Source organism: Podarcis gaigeae (assembly GCF_964106915.1).
Source record: "Podarcis gaigeae genome assembly, chromosome: 9".
NCBI lineage: Eukaryota > Metazoa > Chordata > Lepidosauria > Squamata > Lacertidae > Podarcis > Podarcis gaigeae.
In genome coordinates, this window is record NC_139685.1 from 42,625,811 (window position 1) to 42,650,932 (window position 25,122).

General features: G+C 41.3%; 1 long non-coding RNA gene across 1 annotated transcript in view; it reads left to right on the forward strand.

Moving 5' to 3' along the window:
* The first annotated feature begins 258 nt into the window (after nt 1-258).
* Nucleotides 259-25,122, forward strand: part of LOC310852572 — a 32,029-nt gene continuing 7,165 nt past the window's right edge. Inside the window, exons 1-2 of the long non-coding RNA XR_014568278.1 lie at nt 259-384; nt 3,661-3,771. This is a non-coding gene — a long non-coding RNA (uncharacterized lncRNA). The remainder of the gene's footprint in view (nt 385-3,660; nt 3,772-25,122) is intronic.

Consider the following 25,122-nt stretch of genomic DNA (forward strand, 5'->3'; position numbering starts at 1 on the left):
TGATCTGAATGTCTGTGCCACTGACATGGCAGGAACCTCTATATGTATATCGGACCTCAGCATTTTATTATGTTGTATCCCACTTACTGTGCATATGGTGTTCCTATCAGAATGCCTGTTGCAACACACAGAGAGTGAAAACAATCAATGAACAAAGAACATTCCTGCAGTGACCATTTTTGGTCAAGAAATGTGTGTGGTCACTCTGGGGCTGCTCTCTGTGCTCCTTCGAGGAATTCAGCAGTTTCCATTGGCAATGAAAGGAACCGCTGAGACAGCTGCAGAGGCAGATCCAGAAGTCCTTTAATTTAAAGTCTGTGGGCATAGACACCCGATCAAATTTGCCAGCAAGGGCTTGAGAAAGAACAAGACGTACAGAGACAGGTACTCATAAAGGACATTCTTCATTGGAACTAATAGGCAAATTAGCCAATTCCTCTTTTAAAGTTGTATGGTACAATTGCCTCGAGACATCATTTAAATCCATTATGGCTTTTCTCATGTTGCAACAATTTCAATTGTTCTTTGAGGGTGGGGAAGGGTTGGGGGGGGGAGCCTGTTTCGGGTGCTTATAAGAATCTACTCGATAGTTCTACAAACTTTGCTGGGCATTATTAAAAGTAGAAACTAATGCAACATGCCAGGCTCTGGACTATTATAAATCAGTTGGCACCAGCATTCTTGACATTAAATCCCTTTTCTTCTTTCTGACTCCAGTTACTAATTATACTGTACCAATAATAGGGGGAGGAAATCCATCATTAACTTTCAGTATTGAAAAATATTCCAACAGCAGCTCTGCTGTACAATATTTGTTGTATAATATTCCAAGAAAGAGTGCGTCTAATATGCCCCACTGTTTCAAAAATTAAACCAGAAGATCCTTCACAAAGGCCATTTTATTCTACAGCAGGATGAATAGGCTGCAATTTGATTGTATTGCAACAAAAGTCAATCACTTGCCACATTCCTCAACTGGATGTGGCTGTTAGGCATGAGAGGGAAGCTGCCATTGGCACTTTTGGGTGGTGCAATTTTAGAGCAAAATTTAGAAAGTAAAACAGGTATGCAAGGGCAAACATAGCTTTCAGTATTTAGCATAAGACAAAACATTTAACATCACATGTAGGTTATTTCAAATAGCCACAATATAGGTGAACAGAAAATAACAGTAGGTTACTACTAATATATAATTATCCAGGTCTTCTTTTACCCTACACAAAATCCTAAACAGCTTTAGAAATTTCTGTATCTGCTCACCTTTCTTAATATTAAGTTGCCTCTCATTCTTTCTTAACACATGTCACTTTTTGCAGAAGGGCCTGAGATTCTTGTTCATTTCAATTCTTGCTTTATTTTCTTAATTTATATAGCTGCCCCATAATATAAGTTCTCTGGGTAGTTCACCAGATACATACAATTAAAATACAGATTAAGACGATGCAAAGTATTATTGTACAAGCAAACAGAACGGAAGCAACTTGAAAGGCTTTTGAATTTAACAACAGTGCATAAGTAACATGATTCCATTTCCTGGAAGTCAAAAAGCCTATTTTGGGATTTAAAGGTAAAGGGACCCCTGACCATTAGGTCCAGTTGTGGCTGACTGGGGTTGCGGCACTAATCTTGCTTTATTGGCCATGGGAGCCGGCGTACAGCTTCCGGGTCATGTGGCCAGCATGACTAAGCCACTTCTGGCAAACCAGAGCAGCGCACGGAAATGTCATTTACCTTCCTGCCGGAGCAGTACCTATTTATCTACTTGCACTTTGACGTGCTTTTGAACTGCTAGGTTGGCAGGAGCAGGGACCGAGCAACGGGAGCTCACCCCGTCGCAGGGATTCGAACCGCCAACCTTCTGATCAGCAAGTCCTAGGCTCTGTGGTTTAACCATGTAAATGAAGTTGTTGTTGTTACTGTTGTTTGTTTGTGATGGTGGTTTCCAGCCCATGGGGCTGTATGGTGGAGGGTCTGGGTCAGTTGTTCTGCTACTTAGGAACTGGTTTAAGCTGGAAACTTGCTATGAAAATAAGATTCTACAAGAGCTTTGTAGAAAAGAAAAAGTATTAAGAAATGTGAAAATAGAACACTTTAAAACAGGCTGTGAAAACTGCTGGTTGGTTTCCTGGAAAACAACTGCAAACATCTCACTCACACAAGCAGAGAATTATCTTCCATAGAAGCAGCTGTTATGTCAAAGCACTGGTTGTCTAACAAGTTGCACAAGACACCAATTATGATCCTTCCTGAACTGGAAAATTGGCCACCTTGTGCTCTTCTTGCTCCCAACAACAACAGAGGAGACACAGATGACTGAGAAGTAGGACATTGGAGGAGAGGGGAAGAAAGCTAATATAGAATAAGAAAAATGGATGAAATATCCATTTTTCTTTTAACTAGTTGTAAAAAGACTGGTATATAAAATGCTACCATGCTCAAACAAAACAATGGTGTGATTGCAATTAATATGTCTGGTTTTATGTAAATATCAGCTGTAAATCTCTGGATCAGGATTTGGAGAACAATGCTCAGGGAGGGAAAGTTCCCTTCATTGCAACCTGCCTCTGCCATGTAGGCCATTAAACTTTTACTCCTTGATGTCTAACCTTGGACTATCTCCGTGCTAGCACAGCCATGTACTTTGGCAGGCTGAGGATAACTTGGCAATTTTGAATGTGTCTTGTCACATAGCAAGCGTCCCCAGTGTTGTCCTCTGTAATCATGAATACAACACTTGCTGATCATTTCAAAATTATTTAAAGAGGGGGGAAAGAGCTTAAGTAGATAGCATTTTCTTGTTGAACTTTTGAGCACCTAGGATTGAAGAAATTCAAATTGATATACAGTAGGAGACCTCTGGATTCAGGCCAACAGTTGTATTCAGGAATTATTGTCCTGCAAGGAAGCAAAAGTATGGGCAGGGTGTTGCTGGGATCCCCAGAAACTCCAGGATTCCTTCCAGACCATCCAAGGGAATTTCTTCAGTCTGGAGCCATGTATAGCCATGTGTTGGAAGCCACCCAGAAAACTTTGTGTTATGGGATGGCATACAAATGCTGAAAATCAACCAATTAGGAGGCTTAAACTCACACTTGCCTTGAGCTGAAAGGATGAGAAGTGAAGATATCTGGTTCTTCTGACTCAGTAGCTGCAATGATAAGTAAAAGATTTGTTGGAGCAGTATTGGATTCTTGTATGCATAGATACTTGTTTAGGTTGGGATCAACATGATGATAACTTGAGTTCATGTACAGCCTTCTTCTTTTTCTTCTTCTTCTTCTTCTTCTTCTTCTTCTTCTTCTTCTTATTTTGTAAAAACACAATACATCTCTGATGTTTCTCTGTCCTCCAAAGGAAACTATTCTTACAGAGGCCATTTTAGTTTGCTGTACCTTGAACTTCAGAACAGAACTCCATTTGCTACACAAACCTTTTCAAGGGACATTCTTTCCCAAATCTGCTACAAACTGCTTGTAGATTAAACTAATCATTTCAACCCAGTCACTGCAATCCTTCCTGCTATGACCTTTTTATCATGATATGCAGGTCTTTTCAAGCTTTTTCCTGGTTTCCAAATTAATCAGAAACTGGGTTGCTTTCCTTTTAATTGCAATCATTATGAATATCTGTCAAGCGTTTTTCTTGTTTTCAACTATACAGGTGATACAGACCCATATATTGAAATCATTTAACATCCCAAGCAGCTTGAAATCTGGTCAGCACTGATGAACAATGGGGAAGAAGAATAATGACTATCCCCACTTCAAAGAGGTATCAACATCTATTCTTGCCATTGTGTTTTTAAAAGAATTTGGCTGGCTGGCTTCCTTGCTTGATGGAAATGCCAGATTCATTCCTGCTGATACTCATTTAACTTTAAGGGTTTTTTTGTTTTGTTTTGTTTTGTTTTTAAAAGACTATAAGATTCACTAGAAGTTGTAAGTTAAAACATTCAAGTGAATTTATCTATTAAGCAATTACATGAAATCGTTAAAAAAAAACACCCACGATGCACCAAAGAGGAAGCTGCAGCCCACTGAACAGGCACGCAAACCCATCAGCCACCTGTCTCATGGCTGCTTCTCCTTTTCCCCTGCAGGCATAGGGATTGTTCAGTTTGTAATAGAGTGGAACATTTTTTATCTGAGCTGTGAAGTCCAGCCACCTACCAGCCCTTTATTATTATTGGGGAGGAGAGGGGTAAAAAGCTGTTCCCCTTGTTCAGATTCTGTGGGAAACTAGAGGGGAGCATTGAAGTAGCCACCTTTGTGGATGTCGCTCAGCACCTCCATCTTCCAAAACCTCTCAGACTTCTGCAAAGAGCTACGAAAAGGCCTCCCCAGCTCCCACCTAGGCAAATGTCTGTTGAGTGCTGTTTTGTAGGAGTGGCAGAGCATGGCAGGAGACGCCATTTTCTGGTTTGCCTCAGGCAGCAGAAGGTCGGTCCTGCATGAGGGCTAGTTGGCTGAAGAGATTCTTGAAAGAGGGAAAGGGTAGATAGCCTCAAGGTCTTTAGGAAGCTACTTACTGAACACAGGTGAAATTTCCAAAAGGCCATGTTAAAAAAAAAATATTGCAGGGATTAAAGGAAAACCTTGAAGAACAAAGGAACCAATCCAACAATCTATGGTAGGGTTTGATAGATTGGCTGGATTGGCTATATTCTGTGATAAGGATGAACCAGACTACAGTAAGGTCCAGTGTTTTGAACACCAGCCCTTACAGTAATGAAACATGATGGGATTTGTTCATCATTCAACGACAAGGTTTTTTTTTTTTAAAAAAAAGACTGTCACACTGCAGTTAAAATTACAATAATTCTTTTAATGACAGGATAGCTATCAGCCCCCTCCAACACTGCTAATGACTACGAGTTGCTACTCTTGTACTACATGCAATACCCCTTGGGCCCATATAGCATTCAGCAGCAGCAAAAGACTTTGCAAGTGCCCCAATTATGATAAACTTTGTTTTCAGATATAATTTGCCATTCACCACTGTTGAAGAATGCAGCTCGTGAAGTGATGCTTCTTCAGGCTCCTTTTACCAAAGGAAAATGGGAAAATGGTGGTGGAGGAAAGCAGTCTTCTATTTAAATGAGTAAGAAATAGAGTAGAGATGAGCTCTCCACTTAATCATTTCAGTTCATATGTTCTTTAGTGTTCAAACTGGGTGAAATCACAACAGTTACAGACACTGTAAGCCATGGATGGGAAACCTGAGGCTGTCTTGATGCTGCTGGATGTCAACTCACATACAGTGTTCTGGGCCCTGGAAATCTTGCTGGTATTCCTGGATGGGAGTGATGAGAATATGTACATTATCCCAAAAAAGTTTGATAGAGGCTGGTTCTCAAATGAAATATCCCACTTTTCCTTTGGACGTCCCTATTTTCATCAGAGAACTGTTGGAAGGTATGGTAGGACATCCCTATTTTTTAATCGGAGAAATGTTGGAGGTATGTTTTCATGAGAACCATGAATTTTCCTTGGTTGGATATAGATCCTGGGCCACCACAGACAAATGGATACAGCCGTTTAAAATACCATTTTCTTTCCCATTTTGATGAATTGGATCAGGATTATACAGCAGTTTTTCCCGGGGAAGGTGGTGGGACCAAAAAACCCCCCACCCCACTTTCAGACCCGTGCCTAGCAATCACAGACCTGTGCTTAGAATCATGGTACAAATAGAAGTGTGGATGAGCCCTCAGTTGTACAATTAGTCTGCGGCAAAAATAAATAAACTGTCCTTATGTGGTTCTTCTGTGCTTATGTGGTCAATGTAATTCAAGACCAGATGGCTTTTGCAATTTAAGTGTCATGAAGAGAAAGGACTTTGGGTGGCTTTTAAACTTTCACATCCAACTCGCCTACATGTCGTACATTCTGTTCTTGTGATTCTACAGTATTTTTTTACACTTTTCTCAGAAGCGTTCTTTACAGCCTTTCCCCCCTTTATTGCTTTGCTGCTGCTGCTTGACTGCTTTTAAGCAGGGCTCCTAATTGAATCTGGTTCCTAAATCAACAGCAAAGGCTCATAGTCTAAGCTGGAAAACATTCCTTAGGGGTAAATATTGGATGAAGGTAAGTGAATCACCAGAAGCAAATATTTGTATTAATACCAATGTGGGTGGCCTAATACACATCACTGAAGTTGCCTCATGGGGTACTAATATTTTTAGGGGTGCTATAGGAGCAGCATGCGATCTCTTCTTAGGTGTAACACTAGGAACTCTTGCAATGTCCCACAGAATGGTAGAAGACAGCTTTGGAAATGTGCAGTACAACACTGCTGCTTAAAGTGACCAAAAATTCCAAATTGGTACCGCAGTATGTCTAAATATTATTTATTTAAAATGAGACTAGGTAACTTCAGACCCAGGGGCTGAATGTGGCCTTCCAGGCCTCTGTATCTGATCAGTAGTGTTCCCAAGCCACACTTCTCACTGGTCCTGCCTCACACATCAAATATTTTTGCCTGGCTGGAATGTGTCCTTGAACTCTGCTTGTCTGGATGGAGGACAGAAATACAGAGGTGCATATACAGCCTTGTGCAAATTAATTGAAACAAACAATGAATTTAGTAGTTTATTGTACAAAACTAACATGTACATGTACAAAACTCACATATACGTACATCAGTAATGGATATGACCTCCGCTATTTTTAAGTAGCATTTGAACATGGTTTGGCATGGAGTCTACTAGTTTCAAACATTCACTGTTGATTTTTGGATCCCTGTGCCACACTTGAATCAGCGCCTGAATGAGCTTCTCCATAGTTGTATAGTCTACAGCACAGTGGCAACTTTTGCATGTAGCCCACAAATTCTTTTCTCCACTGGTCTTTCGTCCATGCCCATTTATACCGCTTTTATTTCATTTTTTTGGTTAAAAGCTGTTTATTGACAGGTCTTCTGGCTTTTCATCTGACGGCAATAAGGAGCCTGCAAACTGTAGAGGAACTGATTTGGATTCCTTTCTCCTTCAAATCTGTATTCAATGTGTCCTCGTCTTGCGGGGATCCTTTTTGCTTTGTCAAAGCAAGAAAGCGTCATCTCTAGGAGTGGTTTTCTTCTTACGACCACACTTTCCTTTACGTTTAGGAGAAACCCATCCGGTTTCCTGCTTCAGCTTGGTAACATGGCTGAGAGTTGCTAAACTCACACCAACCACTGAAGCAATCTCTCGATACGTCTTAGCTGTGTATTCGTGCAGAGTTACAATCTTCATACATTTCCTAGGTGTCACATCCATCTTGAACGGTGGTCGAATGAAAAGCTGATGAAATACTGTAACTGCTGATGTAAGGATTGCATCATACACTACGGCGGTCAGACAGTATTCTACAATCTGATGCAATACAGTAGCTGCTGACATAACGATTGCATCATTAAAAGATAAAAAATGATGAAACTGACTTTTTGTGTTTGCTTTGAGTACAGAATTACAAGTAAGATAAAAAACACGTTTTGTTTCAATTAATTCACACAAGGGTGTAGAAATTAGCCTAGTGCACAAGGGTAAAATTTTGCACAAAGCACGAATGGAAGCAAAACTTGGTAACAGTGGGTTTGTGGTTTGTTTGGAGTGAGACAAACCACAAACCTGGGTTCACATGTAATTAGTCAAAGCCTGATTTATGCCCTGGTAGCATAGCAGGGATGTGGGTGGCGCTGTGGTATAAACCACAAAGCCTAGGGCTTGCCGATCAGAAGGTCGGCAGTTCAAATCCCCGTGATGGGGTGAGCTCCCGTTGCTCGGTCCCAGCTCCTGCCCACCGAGCAGTTCAAAAGCACATCAAGTGCAAGTAGATAAATAGGTACCGCTCCGGCAGGAAGGTAAACAGTGTTTCGTGCGCTGCTCTGGTTCGCCAGAAGCCGCTTAGTCATGCTGGCCACATGACCCGGAAGCTGTCTGCGGACAAATGCCAGCTCCCTCAGCCTATAGAGCGAGATGAGTGTGCAACCCCAGAGTCGTCTGCGACTGGACCTAACAGTCAGGGGTACCTTTACCTTTACCTTTAGCATGGCAGTAGCAGAACTGATGAAGGAATGACTTTCTAAATGTGCAAATTGAGTATGTGAAATTGCCTTACACTGAATCAGATGTTTGGTTTTTCTGGCCCAGAACTTGTCTGTCTAACAGGCAACAGTAGTCCAGGACCTGGAGGTCTCTGACGTTCAGCTGAAGGAATCTTCTGCACTTGGTGGATGTGCTCTACAACTGCACTACTGTCCCCTATTGGTACTATTGGTACTAAAGAGATAGAACACCAACTATAGCAAGCAGAGACATATACACTGGTGCAGTTATGTCAAGATCTGTGAGACTAAAGTATTGTCAGCGGCACTTCCATGGGCCAAGAGTGTGCAAAGTAGACAGGTGCATGTAATTCTATTATTGGGCCATTTATGCACTGCTAGCTTTTCAAGAGGGTTCACTGCATCTCTGTAACACTTTCGCCCATTGAATAAATAAATAAATGCAGCTGCCCTGTGGTGGCACTGTTGATAATGTCACTTTGTTATCTTGGATGTGGCTTAAAATAAACGGCTGCCTGGATTTTTCAACAGAGCATCAAGGGAAGCAGTGGCTTTGCACCTCCTATAAATAAAAGCAGCTCTGTCTCAGGAGTGAGGACTGCCAAGAAACACAACATGCACCTCCCTCCTCACACTAGATATGGGGACCAAGGACCGACTTTGTGCAAACACAAAGTAGCTTGCAATGATGTTGAACCCCCTGCCAGAGGGACTATACGTGCTCTTGATTTTGAATAATGATTTCAAATGGATTTGAACCATGATCCCAATCACACTTACTGGAGGAAGACATGTTGAATAAATGGGACTTTCTTTTAAATGTGTTCCGACTTATTCACAACTTGTGCTGGCATTACTATTTTAATTTCCTGTTTATGCATGATGACACCATGCACATGTGCCATAGGCCTCAAAAGGCAACAGTGGGAATGAAGCTATTTTTCTAGAAGAGTGCCAATGTTGTCTATCACACATTTCACACAATTTTTCACACAGTATTTTCAATCCATCATAGCCAAGGGGTTTTGTTTTGGTCAATGCTTGTCGCATGTTTTTCTGTGATCTAAGATATCATCAAGAGGTTGAAAACTCACCCAGGCATGATGATGATGCAGGATAAGCTACCAGAGACAGACATTCAATTAAATAACCATCATTCATTATGCTCTCATTCTCAGGGTTGTCCAATGAAGCTGAATGTTGGGTGACTCAGTAAAGACAAAGGAAAGTACTTCAAATAGCACGTAGTTAAACTACGGAATAATTTGCTCCCTTGGGATAGCATAATGACCACTAACTTGGATGGCTTTAAAAGAGGATGAGACAAATTCATGGAAGAGAAAGCTATCAGTGGATACGATCCACAATATACGTAGCTGTGTTACACCTCCACTGTCAAAAGAAGTATGTTTCTGAATACCAGACCCTGGGAATCAGAAGGTGGGAGAATGCAGTTTGCGCTCAAGTCCAGCTTGCAACCTTCCCATGGGCATCTGCTTGGCCACTCTGAGAACAGGATGTAGGGCTATATTTGTCTTCTATTTGATCCAGCAGGTTTCTTCTTGTTCCAAGGACTAAAGGCTCCATACAATTCTGCCACCACGGGGAACCTGCTACAAATAACTTCCATATGACTGAGGTGATGGAGAACAGCTGGAATTCACATGGTTGCTCCAAAATGCAGGGAAAATCTCCACCCTGGCACCAAAAGCCCTGAGGACTGTGCCAAATGGTGTGGTTTATTGATTTCAAATGTTAAAACTGCTGCACAAAATACCACCATGTTGATTTAATCAGTGAATTGCTGCTTTCAGCCTTAACACGACACAAAATTAATAATTTGTAAAACTAAACAAAGAGGGCTTTAAAAAACCCTACTAATGCAAATTAAGCAGGCAGACAGATAAAAAAAAATGTGATTTCTAAAGCAGTGCACTGTTTTCTCTCTACTTTAGCTCTAAACACATGCGACTTGGTAGCCACAAGTTAGAAGTCATTAGTCTCTTGCAATTGCAAATGGCAAGTGAAACAGCCTTAGCAGGGCCAGCCCACTCATGAAGCGGAGTGAAGCAGCCATCTCAGTTGGCGGAAGCCCCCGAGGTGGTGCCCCTGTGAGTGGCTTGCCACTTCTGCCTCCTATTTCTGGAGAAATTTCACAGAGCACAAGAGATTTCACTAGATTTCAGCAAGATCATAAATTGGCACTGATGCCTGTGCTGCGTCTCCCCCAGCAGCAGAAGTTGCATGGCAAGAGATGTGGCAGCAGTGCCAGTGGTGATGGTAGCACAGCAGATGGCATGTAAGAGCAGGGTTCCACTTCCCATCTCACCTCATGCAGTGAAACAGGACGCACCTCTTATGTCCCTTAGTACATCAGTGGGTTGCATATTCTTGAATCCATGGCTATTATCACCATCACCATTGCTGTTGCTAAATCAGTTTGTGAAGAAAGTGCCAAAAATACATTGTACAAAAATCTAATATATATTTTAGGAAAGTTGTTGACCTGTTTGTTTGGCATTTGGAAACCTTTTAAGATACTGTAACTAGACTTTTCATGATGGTTCCTGAGATCAAGGAACAGGTTTTCTTGTGATTGGATGCAACCGGACACTGTTTTAAAACAAGATGGCAGAATAAACCTTTCAAAACTGCCCTGATTTTAAAACTGCACTCATTTTGTTTGTTTGTTTCCTAGAATTCCCAAGCAATATTTATAGGAAGCTATCAGTTAAATAGGTGTGGCCTTTAAGCATGCAGTGTGAAGTCAATGAAGTCAAACTCTAGATGCATTTTGACTGCAACCCAACACCTACTTAACTGAGACTAAATCCCACTGAACTTACTTATTTTGATGTATTCTTAATCTTTGTTGGAAGCCCAGAGTGGCTGGGGAAACCCAGCCAGATGGGCCGGGTACAAATAATAAATTATTATAATATTATTATTATTACTTCTGAACAGACATGAGCAGGATTGAATTGTACTTCATATACGTCTACATAAGTATGGCCCACTAATGCCTGAGCACTCTGAAAGTTATGCTTTCCCTTTGTTAGCCCCTTTCATCACTCCAAAAATAAAACTATGCTCCTTACCTTGGAGAAATGAGAAGAGAAGGCCATCACAAGCAAGAGAAGGCCATCACAAGCAAGAGGAAACCACTTTTTCTCCATGGATATTTATCGTTGTTAGTTAGAAACTTAATGTTATTATGAAGGGAGAAGCAGCAGAAATAAATGACAGTAGGCTAGCAGTGTCAGATATTTGGGGAATGACTGTGTGTGTGTGTGAAAAGGCCCTTAGATACCTGCCTAATGAGACAGGTGGCAGAAAGCCAGGCCAAAGTTACACTTACAGCTCTCGTGAAAACTCCTAAGTGCATTGCAAAGAAAGTGCTCCAACTCAGCCGGATCCCGTGGTTCAGTCTGAGAGTTGAAAGGGTATGGAAGAGGAGCCTTCACCTGTTACAAGGAGGACAGCCCTGGCTGACTTCATCTCATATGCATGGCGCATAGTTGCAGTCTAACTTTATGACTTTTAATGACTCCGGAACACCTCATCACTTGTGAAGGAATACGCTGGAGTTTGCCTTCACTCAGCTTGACAAGGTGATGGGGAGTTATACATTGCCCTCCCCTTTTCCCACTCTTACATGAAAACACTTGTCAGTTCTATCAAATTTGGTAAGACAAGTACCCATGACACCTTGGGGAGAAATGTAACTCAGTTGACACCCAATGCATACGCACACAGCACATGCAGCAACATATATATATATATATATATATATATATATATATATATGCATTTCCCCATTTCCAGGGTGTTCTCCTGCAGTGGAGCATATTAGATGATTAAAAGTACCACAGACCTTTCTCAAAGCAATGAAGGACAATTGCCTATAGCACTGATGTACAACTTTTTAAAATATCGTGGCTCTTTAGGAAATGGTAGCAAAAAATAACTATATGCCAGGTAGCTGAGTTTATTTTTTTTAAGTCTTTTAAAAACACTACCTTTAAAAATAATTGTAGGAATTCTAATTAGTTTACAATGATCCAGCTTTTAAAAATGGCCTAACAAAATTACTGTTGCTGTGTGTCCAGTACTCGGGGACCAGGGCCCTGTAACTTGCCAGTGCGGGATCCAGATTTATATCTCCTCCTCAGCAGTGAGGCTCACTATTGATTTGATTTTTTATATTTCTATGCTGCTTTTTATTCAAATGAATCCCAAAGCAGATTACAAACAATAACATGATAGAACATAATAGAACATCACAAATACAGCATAAAACATATTGAATAATTAACAATCAGTGAAACAATTACAGTCTTTAAACACTGTTAACAAAGCAGCCACTAAACAATAAGCTAAACATGACAGTTAAAGCAAAAGTCATATCATGTGATTAACAAATCAATTTGCAATCTATAAAACAATATTAACAGCATTAACAAAATAGAAACCCAAAAATAAACTAAGCACTTTTAAGTTCATACACAAACTCTCTCCACACCCCATGCCTTATAACCTTCACTCTATTCAGCTTATTGAAATACACATCCACATAATGCTCATTACAGCAGCTCCCTTCTGAAGGTACCTCTGGCTGGAGGTGCGGCAGCAAAGATGGAACCAACCAGCCGCTGATGGCAAACAGAGTCTCCCTCTCCTCACAGTTCTTCCTCTGGAAACATCTCCCTTATGAAGGCTCCTAGGGCTGGACGGTGGAGCAAGGCAGGTAGAAAAAGCCATTACCTCACGCTATGTAGCCCAAGGCTACATAGGCCTGAATTGCAGGACACAATCTGTTCACAAACTTGAACACTTTTATGAAGAAGAAAATATCCCAGTAGCTAAAGAGTGCTGTTTATGGATGAAGAATTCATTGGGATTGGCAATAGGCCTGGTGGCTTAGAAGTGGACTTTGGAGCTCCCACAACATCCAGCACAAACACACTTTTAAAGAAAAGTGTCTGTAGGGTACATATGTACAGGATATGCATCGGTCTGATTTAGAAGCTATTGAATTCTTTTACAAGATGCCGTTTCAGGCCAGTGTTGTAGACACAGTATGTTGGTATCGTAAGTCTGAATTTGGGCCAGAACATCAGCATGCATCCTCCCATGCCTTCTCCCCATCCGCAAAAGTTCAGTGTTCGAAAGCACCCACTCCTGAGAAATGGCTGTTCTGTTGGCATCTCTGAAGAATCTGGGCTGGCCAAGTTCCTGCTACCAGTTTATCAAGGGAAAGGGGATTCAAGATATCACAATGTGAAGGTGTTTTTAGAAAAAGAAAAAAAGATAGAAATGAAAGTCACCATTGCTTTTGTTGGTGTTGCAATAGCCGATGATGTGAGCCCATTATAGTAAACAATGGACACACTTTGTCACCACAATTTGCAGAGGGGGGGGGGGGCGAGCTGAAAATGGTGTCACTTGAATCTTTCTGTTCCACTTCCTGCGCAATGTTGTCAGCCTTCAGGGCACTGTGAATTCCGACACAGGCCATGGCTATATTAGAGGTGAGGAGCCACCCCCACCTCACCCAGCATCTAGACTAGTTGTGGTCCCCATCTGCACTATACATTTAAAGCTCTATGATATCACTTTAGTCATAACTTCCCCCAAAGGATCCTGGGAACCGGAGTTGGCTAAGGATGCTGAGAAATGTTAGGAGATCCCTGTTCCCCTCACAGAGTTACTATTCCAAGAGGGATTGGTTGTTAAACCACTCAGGGAAAGTGAATAGGGTGTGAGGGGAATACAGGGAGCCATGACTAGAGTGGTGAATTAGCGCTTTAAATGTATGGTGCAAATGTGGCCCACACCTAAGCTAGATGTTGGGTGACTCTTAATCTCTTACTATAGACAGGAGGAGTTTTCACCATGCTGTGTATATGATGTACATGCTTCCTATCTTTTGGCTTTTTAAAAAAAGGCCCATTACAAAATATAAACAGGAGCTCCAAGAACCTCACAAAATGTAGCTATTTCCAGCCACTTTCCCTTAGTAACATCCTGTCATTCCCTTTAGTTTTGTTCTGCCAGAGGGACCACCATGTTCTTATTTATAAATGAGCGGTGCCTGCTTGCCAACACAAGTCCATAACAATCAGTCTTCATGCTGTCTGGTTTTAGGGTAGCACCTGAGAATCCAATAGCTCAGCAAAACTTTCCTGGGAACTGGCATTGCAGCAAGTTGCATGTGTGTGTGTCCCACTTCTTTCCCTCAGTCCTAGCACTCTTTCTTTTTCATCTCCAGAGTAACTGCAATCAAACAAGCAGTTTTATATGCCTCGGAGATGCCTTTTTGTGAACACACAAACAAACACACATGGATAGATACCCACCTGCTTGCCTTCCCCTCCTGTGCAATGATGAATACTTTAAATACTTTTAAAGTGCTAAGTACATAGAGTGGGATTAAACCACATAGCTATTACTGTCTCCTAATTTTTCTTGGATGGGCAGTTCAGCTAAACACCAGGATTCTCTGACTAAATATTTGTAATATCTAGTAAAGATTAAATATACTGCAAAAGGGCAACAGTTCAGTTTTCCTTCGTTTCTCTGTGAAAGTGGATTGTTTCCCGTTCGTGATTTGCTCTGCTGCCAATTTTTTGGTGGCCAGAACTTATCTGTTTGGAAAATGAAGGAAGGACAAAGTAATTTAGGCCACAGAAAGAAAATGTTTCCGTGGTGTGACTCGGATTTCCACTCCTGGCTGTATAAGATTTCTCTTAACTGGAAATAAAAGAGAGAAAGCCAGCCAAAACTCCATCTATTATATATTTTGGAAACTTGGTTGTTTGTTCCCCGTTTTGTATGATGGCTCCTGAGATGAAGGAGCAGGTTCTCATCTATGCTTGGAGCAGGTTTTCATTTATGTATAGATGCAATTGAATGCTATTTTGGATCCAGATGTCAAATTGGACATTTCAGATTGCACTGATTTTAGCCACATTTCAAAACTGCACTGATTTGGAGGCTTCTTAGTAACCCAAGGAATGAGGCTGCTGGTACTTTATATAATGTGAAAAGAGAATGAACCTATTTTGTTATGTTTTACATTTTCAAAAATGATAAAAACCAGGAAATACAACAAACAGTCTTGAGGACCTTAAAATCTAACAAATTTATTACGACATAAACCTTTTGTGAACTACAGTCTACTTCATCAGAACATTCAAGGGTTATCCTGCATTGCAAACCTCTAATTCAGGAGAACATTTCATGCCTTTGATGAAGTGGGCTGAATTCCTTCCTGATCCTGACACCATGTTGAGCAGCAACCTCCTCCTGAACCTCACAGGTGAGGAATGCACATCTTACACAATGGGGTTAGGCATGGAGAGTATTCATTTACACTACATTTAAAGCACTCGTAACAGTCATGGCTTGCCACAAGAATCCTAGGAACTATTGTCGGCTAAAGGTGCTGGGAATTGTGAGGGGTCTCCTAGTCATTCTTCAGTGTCCTTTAAACTGCAGGATTCTTTGGGGGCAAGCCATGACTGCTTAAAATGGTATAAGAGAACTTTAAATGTATGGTGTGGATGTTGCCTAAATAAATGAAGCAATTTCTATTGATGTGGGACTCTGGAGGCAATATGGAATATGGAACCCAAGAAACTTGGGCCCCCTGTGGATAGAAAGTTAGGTGCATTTCCATTTCATATTTGAAATCACATACAACTTTCTCAATGCCAGATTTCTGCTTAGTAGTATTTCAAGCGAGTCTAACTTTTTTTGGGATTTGCACCCACTTACTGTCAGTGAGTGAAGCCAGACTTCTTTTTTCCTGTCTCTGGAAGAGATGAAAAACATAACTTTCTGGTTTTCATATGCAGCTAAATATTGTTCTTTTTGGCATTTGGACTCGCGTCTTAACCATTTTGATACATATTTCCCCAAAACATTACCTAAGCTTTCAAAGTAAAGGAGAGAGGATAAAAAACACCACACAACCACGCTGAACAGTATAAACAAAACACTTTACACAACAAGTAAATATAAGTGGTTTGTTTCAAGAGCAAAGCTGGGCAGATGGAGAAGAAAGGTAGGCTTGCTTTTAATTAGCATTTTGCTCCAAGCGATGGCTTTGGTAAGAAGAGGCCCCTTTATGGTGGCATATTGTTTCAATGAGAATATGGAAAGGATTCTGTTGTTTTCGGGAAGAAACTGATGTCATGCCTGGTGGAACTGGAGATCTGTGTTTGTATGGTTCTCTTATATTTTGGGAGACTTTTTTACACAATACTTTTAGCAGACAGGCAGCACATTTTGATCTGGGTTCCTTATGGGTGTTCATTTTCCTGCAAAGTGCTGGAATAATTAACTCCTTCAATGATTTAGTCATTGCTCCCCGCCCCCCTTTATGTTTCTAACATACAAACTTCTGATATATTTCATTGTGACCACTTAAGTAGGACAGTTTACAACTTGTGTTAGCTGCTCTGTGTGGTGTTAATTTGCGAAGAGGAGACTTTCCCTTTTTATAACTGAATCTGTTACAAACAACAAAGCACAGGCAGCCCTGATTTCAGATTCCATTCCATCCATTTCTTGTTGCAACAGGTGGGCCAATGGATTATAAATTGAGGTAGTGTTTTCATCTTGTATTTTTATGCTGTGAACCACCCAGAGATCTACAGATGAAGAGCAGTATATAAATTTAATTAATGATGATGATGATGATGCTCTCTGGGTGACTGTCGGTCAGGTGCCATTTCTCAGCCTAACCTACCTCAGGTTGTGGTGACGATAACATGGGGCAGGGTCTGAAATGTAAGAAAGAAATGAAATTAATCCTATCCTGTCATTTCACTGCATATTTTCCACTCATGATTAGCATAACTGTGGTATGTCCATCTTTCTTTTTAAAAAAAACTCTAATCCATAAAGAAAAACAGAACAACAAAAATGGCACAATTGTGGAGGTTGACAGTTAATGCACAGCATCTTATAAAGCAGAAGTTATAAAACTGAAACTCCTATACCTTTCATCTTTCCTTCTATTAAGATCTTCAGCTGTACCATGCTGTGACTTTCTAAAAGTAAAAACTCTGCTTTAAAAGCCTCTGCAATTAAAGTCCACATTTCTTACTCTTTTCAGTGTATCTAGGGATTTAATTACAACTCTGCAGTTTGAGAGGACTGGAGCCTCATATCTTCTTGTGTGGACTCCTTGCACTTGTCTTTTGTGATTTATTTTGCTTTTATAGTTGCTATTTTATCCTATGCAGTGATTAATAATAATAACCCAGAATAACCCTGGGCAGAATGGGAGAGAGGCTGTCCTTTTTTAGACACCATTTGAGATCACAAACAACAACGAGCAACACATGATGCAATTAGTTTGTTTTTATTGCATTCTTTCATAGTATTTTGGATTAACGCCTGTTTGGTTTAATGACACAATCCTAGGAAATATTGTATAGCCTCATCACAAAAGATCGTTTATTTAGAATAATCCAATGAACAACTACCGGGGTTCTAGATTTGCCCTTACTCAAATTTCAACAGGGCTGGCCCTACCACTGGGTAAAGTGAGACAGCTGCCTCGGGTGTAGATGTTGGAGTATTGAGGAATGGCAGTCTGGTGTTGGAGAACAGAACTATATCTGCAGTATGGCCTGCCCTGTGCCCCCTAGATTAACCTGTTTCCCTCAGATACAGTGGAGGAAGCTGCCGTGTCAACCAGTGTTGGGGTATGAGTCAACTGCCAGTCTAGTTTACTAATGATGTTGGCTTCTTCACTGGTCTTTACTTCCACTAAATCACACTACTGTATAACAAAAGTGTCTAATGAAAAACACTGAGCAAAGTTTATGAAGCTTCCTGATTGCTTATTAGTCTTATTTTAGACAGCATTTCAGATAAAAGCAAGATGAGTATGGGGAAGGATATGGGATTACACCTCTGGCTCCAGTCCCTCGGTCTTCAGGTGTTGGTCCGGAGTCTGTAAAGAGTCTTAAAAGGTAAAGGGTAAAGGGACCCCTGGCCATTAGGTCCAGTCGTGGCTGACTCTGGGGTTGCAGCACTCATCTCGCTTTATTGGCCGAGGGAGCCGGCATACAGCTTCTGGGTCATGTGGCCAGCATGACCAAGCCACTTCTGGTGAACCAGAGCAGCGCACGGAAACGCCGTTTACCTTCCCACCGGAGCAGTACCTATGTATCTACTTGCACTTTGACGTGCTTTCGAACTGCCAGGTTGGCAGGAACAGGGACCGAGAAACGGGAGCTCACCCCGTCACGTGGATTTGAACCCCCAACCTTCTGATCGGCAAGTCCTAGGCTCTGTGGTTTAACCCACAACGCCACCTGCGTCCCTTTTGTAAAGAGTCTTACATGCATACAAATTGTAAGACACGTTTGCCACTTTTCCCCATTGGTTTTACCTAACTGTCATCTGAATAGGGCTATTGTGTTTGTTTGAATGGGCAAGCACTTGTTGGTACCTTGATTAATGCGCAAACATTACAAAACCTTTTTATTGACAAAATAGGAGTCACAGCCATCCTATAGGGATGCCTATCATAACATCTAACTGGATGGAAAGAAAGGGTCCTTGGCTACCTCCAAATCTAACTGGACACAATTCTAAATATATAGCTTTCGTGCCACTATTATCTGTGTGGGTCTAGGCAAATTAGTAAGTTAATTATGATGCAATGTTGCATGTGCTATGCTTGATATAAGGCTATTGAGAATTGGTATTTGCCCTATATTTTAAAAACACCCCCAAAGTTGCAGATAGCCAGCAGTAAGTCTTTTGGATGATCCACCAGCTATGGAATCTTCATGAATTATCTCAATGAACAAGCATGTCTAGCAGCCTGAGACGTGTTTGTGTGGCTTACTGCTTTTCCTTACCAGCGCTCCAACGCAGATCGTACCTTCCCTGGCTGCCATGACTTAACTTGCAAGTCCCCATTTTTGTAGAACTAAAAACTACCTTGAAAGAACAAAATACAGGGTCATTGTTTAATAGTTTGTTGCTGAGAAAACTATGAAAAATTGCTCCCATTACAATTTTCACTTGCTCCATGCAGTCCCAGTAAATGGGACTGGGGAGCTGCAGGCACTTATAAAATGTCGAGTCCTCTTAACTTCATAAGAAGCAAACACCCAGTACCAAACATTCAATAACTTTTGACTTCTTCACTGTAGCATCAACTCTCATATCACCATGTTCCCCTCTAGCTAGGACACTGGACAACTCAAACTTATCAAGGTCTGAGTCTTCTCAGAAGATGTTCCCTCCCCCCTTTGCTTTCTGTGAACCATTTTATTTCCAAATAAGGAATCTACAGCCTCAGGAAGCATCTGCCAAGCTCTTTCAAAACTTTAAATATGGGACAGGGAGCCATCTGGGTTTTCTTCTTCTTCTTTTCCTTTTAAATGAGGCGGTGATGTCTCTTTTGCAGTAAACTTGCTTGCTATTTCAGTAATCTGAAGCCAGTAACTTAACCTGCTTACAGTTCCACTTTTATTTGTCTTCTGCAATCATCACACTGTGGAAATGAATCCACTGCAGTTTAAATGAAAACAGTAATAATAACAAAAGAAATTGTGAACGGACGCTTTCTGAAAAAAATGCACCCAGATTTCCGTAACTAGCTAAGAATACACTTTTTCGGGGCCAGCCCTGCCATGAGACAGAGTGAAACTGTGGCCTCAGACAACAGATTTGGGGCATCAGGGAAGGGCAAAAAATTGCTAATTGTTTAATTTGTTGTTGTTATATTGCTACTGCCAGGAAATGGGGACAGACACTTGTGGAATTTTCTGCCTTTGGTGCAAAAAAACTTGGCTAGCCTTAGGTTTTATGCACCCTTGACTTGGAAAAGGGACAGGGCGTAACTTGTTGCTCTGCCTCAGACAGCAAAATGTATTTAGTTGACCCTGCATTCTTTGAAGAAGTACTCTTCAGTGTTCCATTTGTTGGTATAATTTTCTGGTCATTTGTAGTCTTAGAGAATCTCTGAAATGTGGTGTTCTCTTTCCCTATTAATATAAGAAATGTAAGGTAAATTTTAGGATGGACATAGGAAGTGGCCTTATACTGAGTCAGACCATTGATCCATCTAGCTCAGTATTGTCCACCCTGATTGGCTGCAGCTGTCCAGGGTTTTAGGTGGGAGTCTGGAGATGCTGGGAATTGAACCCGCAACCTTTTGAATGCAAGGCAGATTCTGTACCACTGAGCTATGGCCCTTCTTCAGCGCTACAGTATAGCATTCTGGGCATGACTTCAGAAAAAGGAAGTTTAATGAAATATTACTAGAGGCTTAAGAACACAATTCACTACCATCATTCTGCATATTATATGCACCGTGGCCATGTCTGTGGACACTTCTACACAGCAGCTTATTGTGGACTTGGTGCTGCTCATGCAAGTAAGCTTTAAGAAGGGCCCATCATTCTCTGTGAGTAGAAGCATGGCTGTCTGAAGCAAAGTCTTTTGCATTAAGAAGGAAGATCTGAAGAGGACTTCTAAAGCCAGTCAGCCTCCTTGGGATCAGGAAGTTTGATAAGGCAGGCTTCCCGATCAAAAGAAGACTTCTAAGTGGGAAGGAACTTTACACAAGTAAAGATGCATTGCTCTTTAACTCAAGGACTGTCTCTCCCCTTATGAACCAACCCAGATCCAGCTCTCATAATCTGAGGTCCTTTGTGTGCCCTCTGCACAAGAGACCTGGAGGGTGGTAACACTAGACTGGGCCTTTTCTGTGGTGGCTCCCCATTTGTAGAATGCTTTGCCCAGGGAGGCCTGCCTAGTACCTTCATTATATCTTTAGGTGCCAGGCAAAAACATTTCTCTGTTACCAGGCCTTGGGCTGGTTAAACATTCTATGGCCCTTTAAATGTGTTTGTAGGAGTGAGGTTATTAGTTTATTTTTGTTTTATTGTGCATTTTGTGTTATCATTTTGCAACTTTTTTTTCTGTCAAGTGGCCTGTGATCTTCGGGAGAAGGGTGGTATGCAAACTTAATAAATAGTAAATGCAAATAATAACTCAAAAAAGTACTGTCCAAATATAGTTAAAAGCTCATTCTTCTCAATTAGCTTGCATTCACCAAGATTCAATTAGCATTAGCTACACACACATTTTTGTAGCAGGAGGGGAAAAATACTTGTGGGAGTTTTATCACTGTAGCTATGAATGCAGTCCTAACTTCTGCCCTTTATACAAATGGTGCCACATTGTCTGTCTATTGCTTCACCAACAACTAAAGAGTTCCTTCCAACCACTGAAATAATTTATTGGTGATCATGATCAGTGCCAGGCCAGATCATTTGTGTCAGCTTAGATGTAGAAACTTTTCATTGAAATGTTTCCCATCTCTTAGATAATGGGTAGATTGTCCTCAGAAGACTTGAACAGGATGGATAATTAGTACAACATTCTAAATTATGTGGTGTAGTATGTATATGTGGATATATCTTAAAGGCTCATTAAGTTATGTGGTGCTCTGTTTTGCTTAGTTTTACCCTGTTGAACTGATTCTGAGTCCAAAAACAACAGAATGGGGGGGGGGGGGGAAGACCCTTGACATACATTCATATACTGTCCGCAAATCCCAAAAGGGTTTAAAATAACAATGCTATTGGAGAAAGTGTCATCTCCCAAATGAAAGATGGGTTAAAAAAGAATAGGACTTCCAAATCAACAAATTATATAAGACAAAAGACAAAAGGGGGATCCTATTATCATTAGCTGGTCATCTTTTGCTAATTTTTGTAAAAATGCAGTATTTTCAAAATGTGAGCAAAATTTGGTTTATCTGGTTCATCATTGGACTTCATAATTATATCATAACGAAATCTGTTATCAGTTTGATATGTTTTAGAAATGAATCTCAATATATGGTAAATACACATCATGAAAGAAAACTCTAAGAAGAGGGTTATACTTGTGGTGGTTTAGTTTGGAGTCATTTGAACTCCTTTTTATTTTTTTAAAAATAACCACTGTTTTTTTGCAAGTCTAGTAGACATGACAGTCTGAATTCATTTAAGTTACTTAGATTTATGTTTGATTCGAACATTAGCAATCTGGGCTAGGCCAATTAACGGCTTCAGCATTTTGTGCTGACAGAACACCCAATGTGTTAAATGGCAGATTTGGTCCTTCTGATAGGCAGCCTGCTGGCAAACGCTGCTAAACATAGTCAGACATATCACAATACAAGCAATGGGGAGTGTGGTGTTTCTCTGACAGGAAGTGAGCACTGTGCACTACAGACGTTTCATTTATCAATCTCATTTTGCCCAGAGACTGAGCTGGAGTTCTTTATATTTATCAGCCAAAATCAGTTCTCCCCAAAGGATCTGCTACCCACAGAATCATTTTGTCTGACGGCTGCTGAATTTCATCATGGCCTAATCGCTGGATTATGACAAGCTGCAATGAAAGAGGAAAAACACTGACCAAAAATGCAGAGACAGGTTTTCCACCCTTCAACTTACACCAAGAGGGACAGCTCTGCCTCTGTACAGTGGTACCTCGGGTTAAGTACTTAATTCGTTCTGGAGGTCCGTACTTAACCTGAAACTGTTCTTAACCTGAAGCACCACTTTAGCTAATGGTGCCTCCTGCTGCTGCCGTGCCGCCGGAGCACGATTTCTATTCTCATCCTGAAGCAAAGTTCTTAACCTGAAGCACTATTTCTGGGTTAGTGAAGTCTGTAACCTGAAGTGTATGTAACCTGAAGCGTCTGTAACCTGAGGTACCACTGTACATCACTGATCTGTGTCAGCCATGATGATGTTATTAATCTGGGATGGGGCAGATCTTCTTAAATTACAGGGTCTAATAAAAGTGAGAATTAATCAATGCTTGGAACGTTAAACGGAAAGTTAGGCTTTAAATAGCTGGACTCAACTTTCCTTGTCCAGGAAACTGCCTGGCAGAGGAGCCATCAAGAGAACCCAAATCTGTGGTGAGCTTGTCAAAAAGAACAAGGTCTTTATGGATGCATAGGAAAGAGTCAACACATGATTTAAGTGCATTTATACAGTCAGATATTATAATCCAAAAGAAATGTACATAACTATTTCTCAGTAAGACATCTCTACAGGTTTCCTTAGGTCATCTGTATATAGGTATCTTTCCCCTCTGGCATATTCTAGACTTCTTGGGGCTATTCAGGGATCGTAGCATCCCAAGTGGCTCACCTTTCACATACCTGATCCATATTAATTGGAAAGTGTGATGTAGCCTAGCCAAGGCTCCTCACTGGTTTGCTCCTTAAGGCTGGAATATAAAAATTTAAAGAACATGATAAATACTTAGGCATCCCGCTAAGTGTTTATGTCAGATCTGTGAAGCTTTCCAGAGCTTTATAGATGACATCCAGCACAGAAACAATGGACATTTCTGAGGTATTTATACTTCAGCCTTCACCATCCTCCAGCTGGCTGGGGCTCATGGGGGTTGTATTCCAAAGCATGTTGAAGGCACCAGGGTGGTGAAGGCTGTCTGTTCTATATTAGGTAGAGTCATTTGTGGGAAATATACATAATCTCCAGTTTCACACAAATGGCAACACCTCAAAATGGCAACCTGGTGCCCTTCACGTATTTTGGACTACAACTCCCATCAGCCCCAGCCAGTTCATCTGATTATGTATATCAGGTTATATATGCATCTACACCATGGCAGAGTACTTTACTGGAATTTTAACTGCGAGCCTCCTTGTGTGATAGATAGCTTTCTTCATTCTCCCACAGACATTAATTCTCCTCCTCAGCAGTTTACAGGCAACTTCCCATTTATGTGGGGGTTATGTTCCAAGGCTAGGACTTGCTGATCAGAAGGTCAGCAGTTTGAATCCCCACGACGGGGTGAGCTCCCGTTGCTCGGTCCCTGCTCCTGCCAACCTAGCAGTTCGAAAGCACGTCAAAGTGCAAGTAGATAAATATGTACCGCTCCGGCGGGAAGGTAAACGGCGTTTCTGTGTGCTGCTCTGGTTCGCCAGAAGCAGTTTAGTCATGCTGGCCACATGACCTGGAAGCTGTACACTGGCTCCCTTGGCCAATAAAGCGAGATGAACACTGCAACCCCAGAGTCGGTCACGACTGGACCTAATGGTCAGGGCTCCCTTTACATTTTACCTATGTTCCAAGGCACTGAGCATTTAAATGAAACTGCGTATCTTGGGAACACCTTTGAAAATGCCTGCAAGCACCCTCTAAACCTCTGGAAACCCTTGGAAAACCCTTAGAGACAAAAAACCCACCAAATTCCACCACAGTCGCTCCCATCCAAACCTCCTTGCTCAAACTCCAGCTGTCCACAGGCCTCAAAGGTCAGTGCAAAAGCTCCTGGGATTGCACTTGCGAAGACTTGTGGGATTGCTAGACACTATTTTTGTGCCATTTTTGCTTATTTCACTTTTTTAAGGGCTGTTTTTGCCCCTTTCATGCCACTATTCTGTTCGTGGCAATGAGCACATGTGCGGTGGTGCATGCCTTGAACATGTGTAAATGGGGAGTTTACTATAAATGCAATGCCTGTCTCTTGGAAGCATATATTTTTTTGCTAAACCAGATGCAGCTTTAATCAGCATCTGACTTCCCTTCCTTGTTGTTTTGCTTTACAAAAAAAAAGCCATGCTCTCCCCTGATTCAGATCTAGACTGTGCTGTGGCAGAGGAGAGGAGTGAGGCACATTGTGTTCAAAGTGTGAAGCACATAAGTGGCATAAATCAAGTGAAAAACGGCTTGCCCAGGCATAAACTTAGACAGGGCCACCCCTACTGTTTGACAGAGTGAGGCAGCTATCTCAGGTGGTAGATGCTGGGAGATGGGGTGTGGGACTGGGTATTCTCTGTTATCTGCTCTACATATCCTAAGTAAACTGCTACCCTTGTACATAGCAGAAGATGCTGGTCTGTTGCCAGTGGTGAAATAAGATTCATCTGGAATGGGGGGGGGGAAGGATTTTGCCCTTCATCCTCAGGCAGCAAAATATTTCAGGCTGGTCCTGCTGAAAGAATATATGTGGCTGATTTTAAGCACATGTTGTTCTGCTGTCATCACTCTATGTACTTACTAC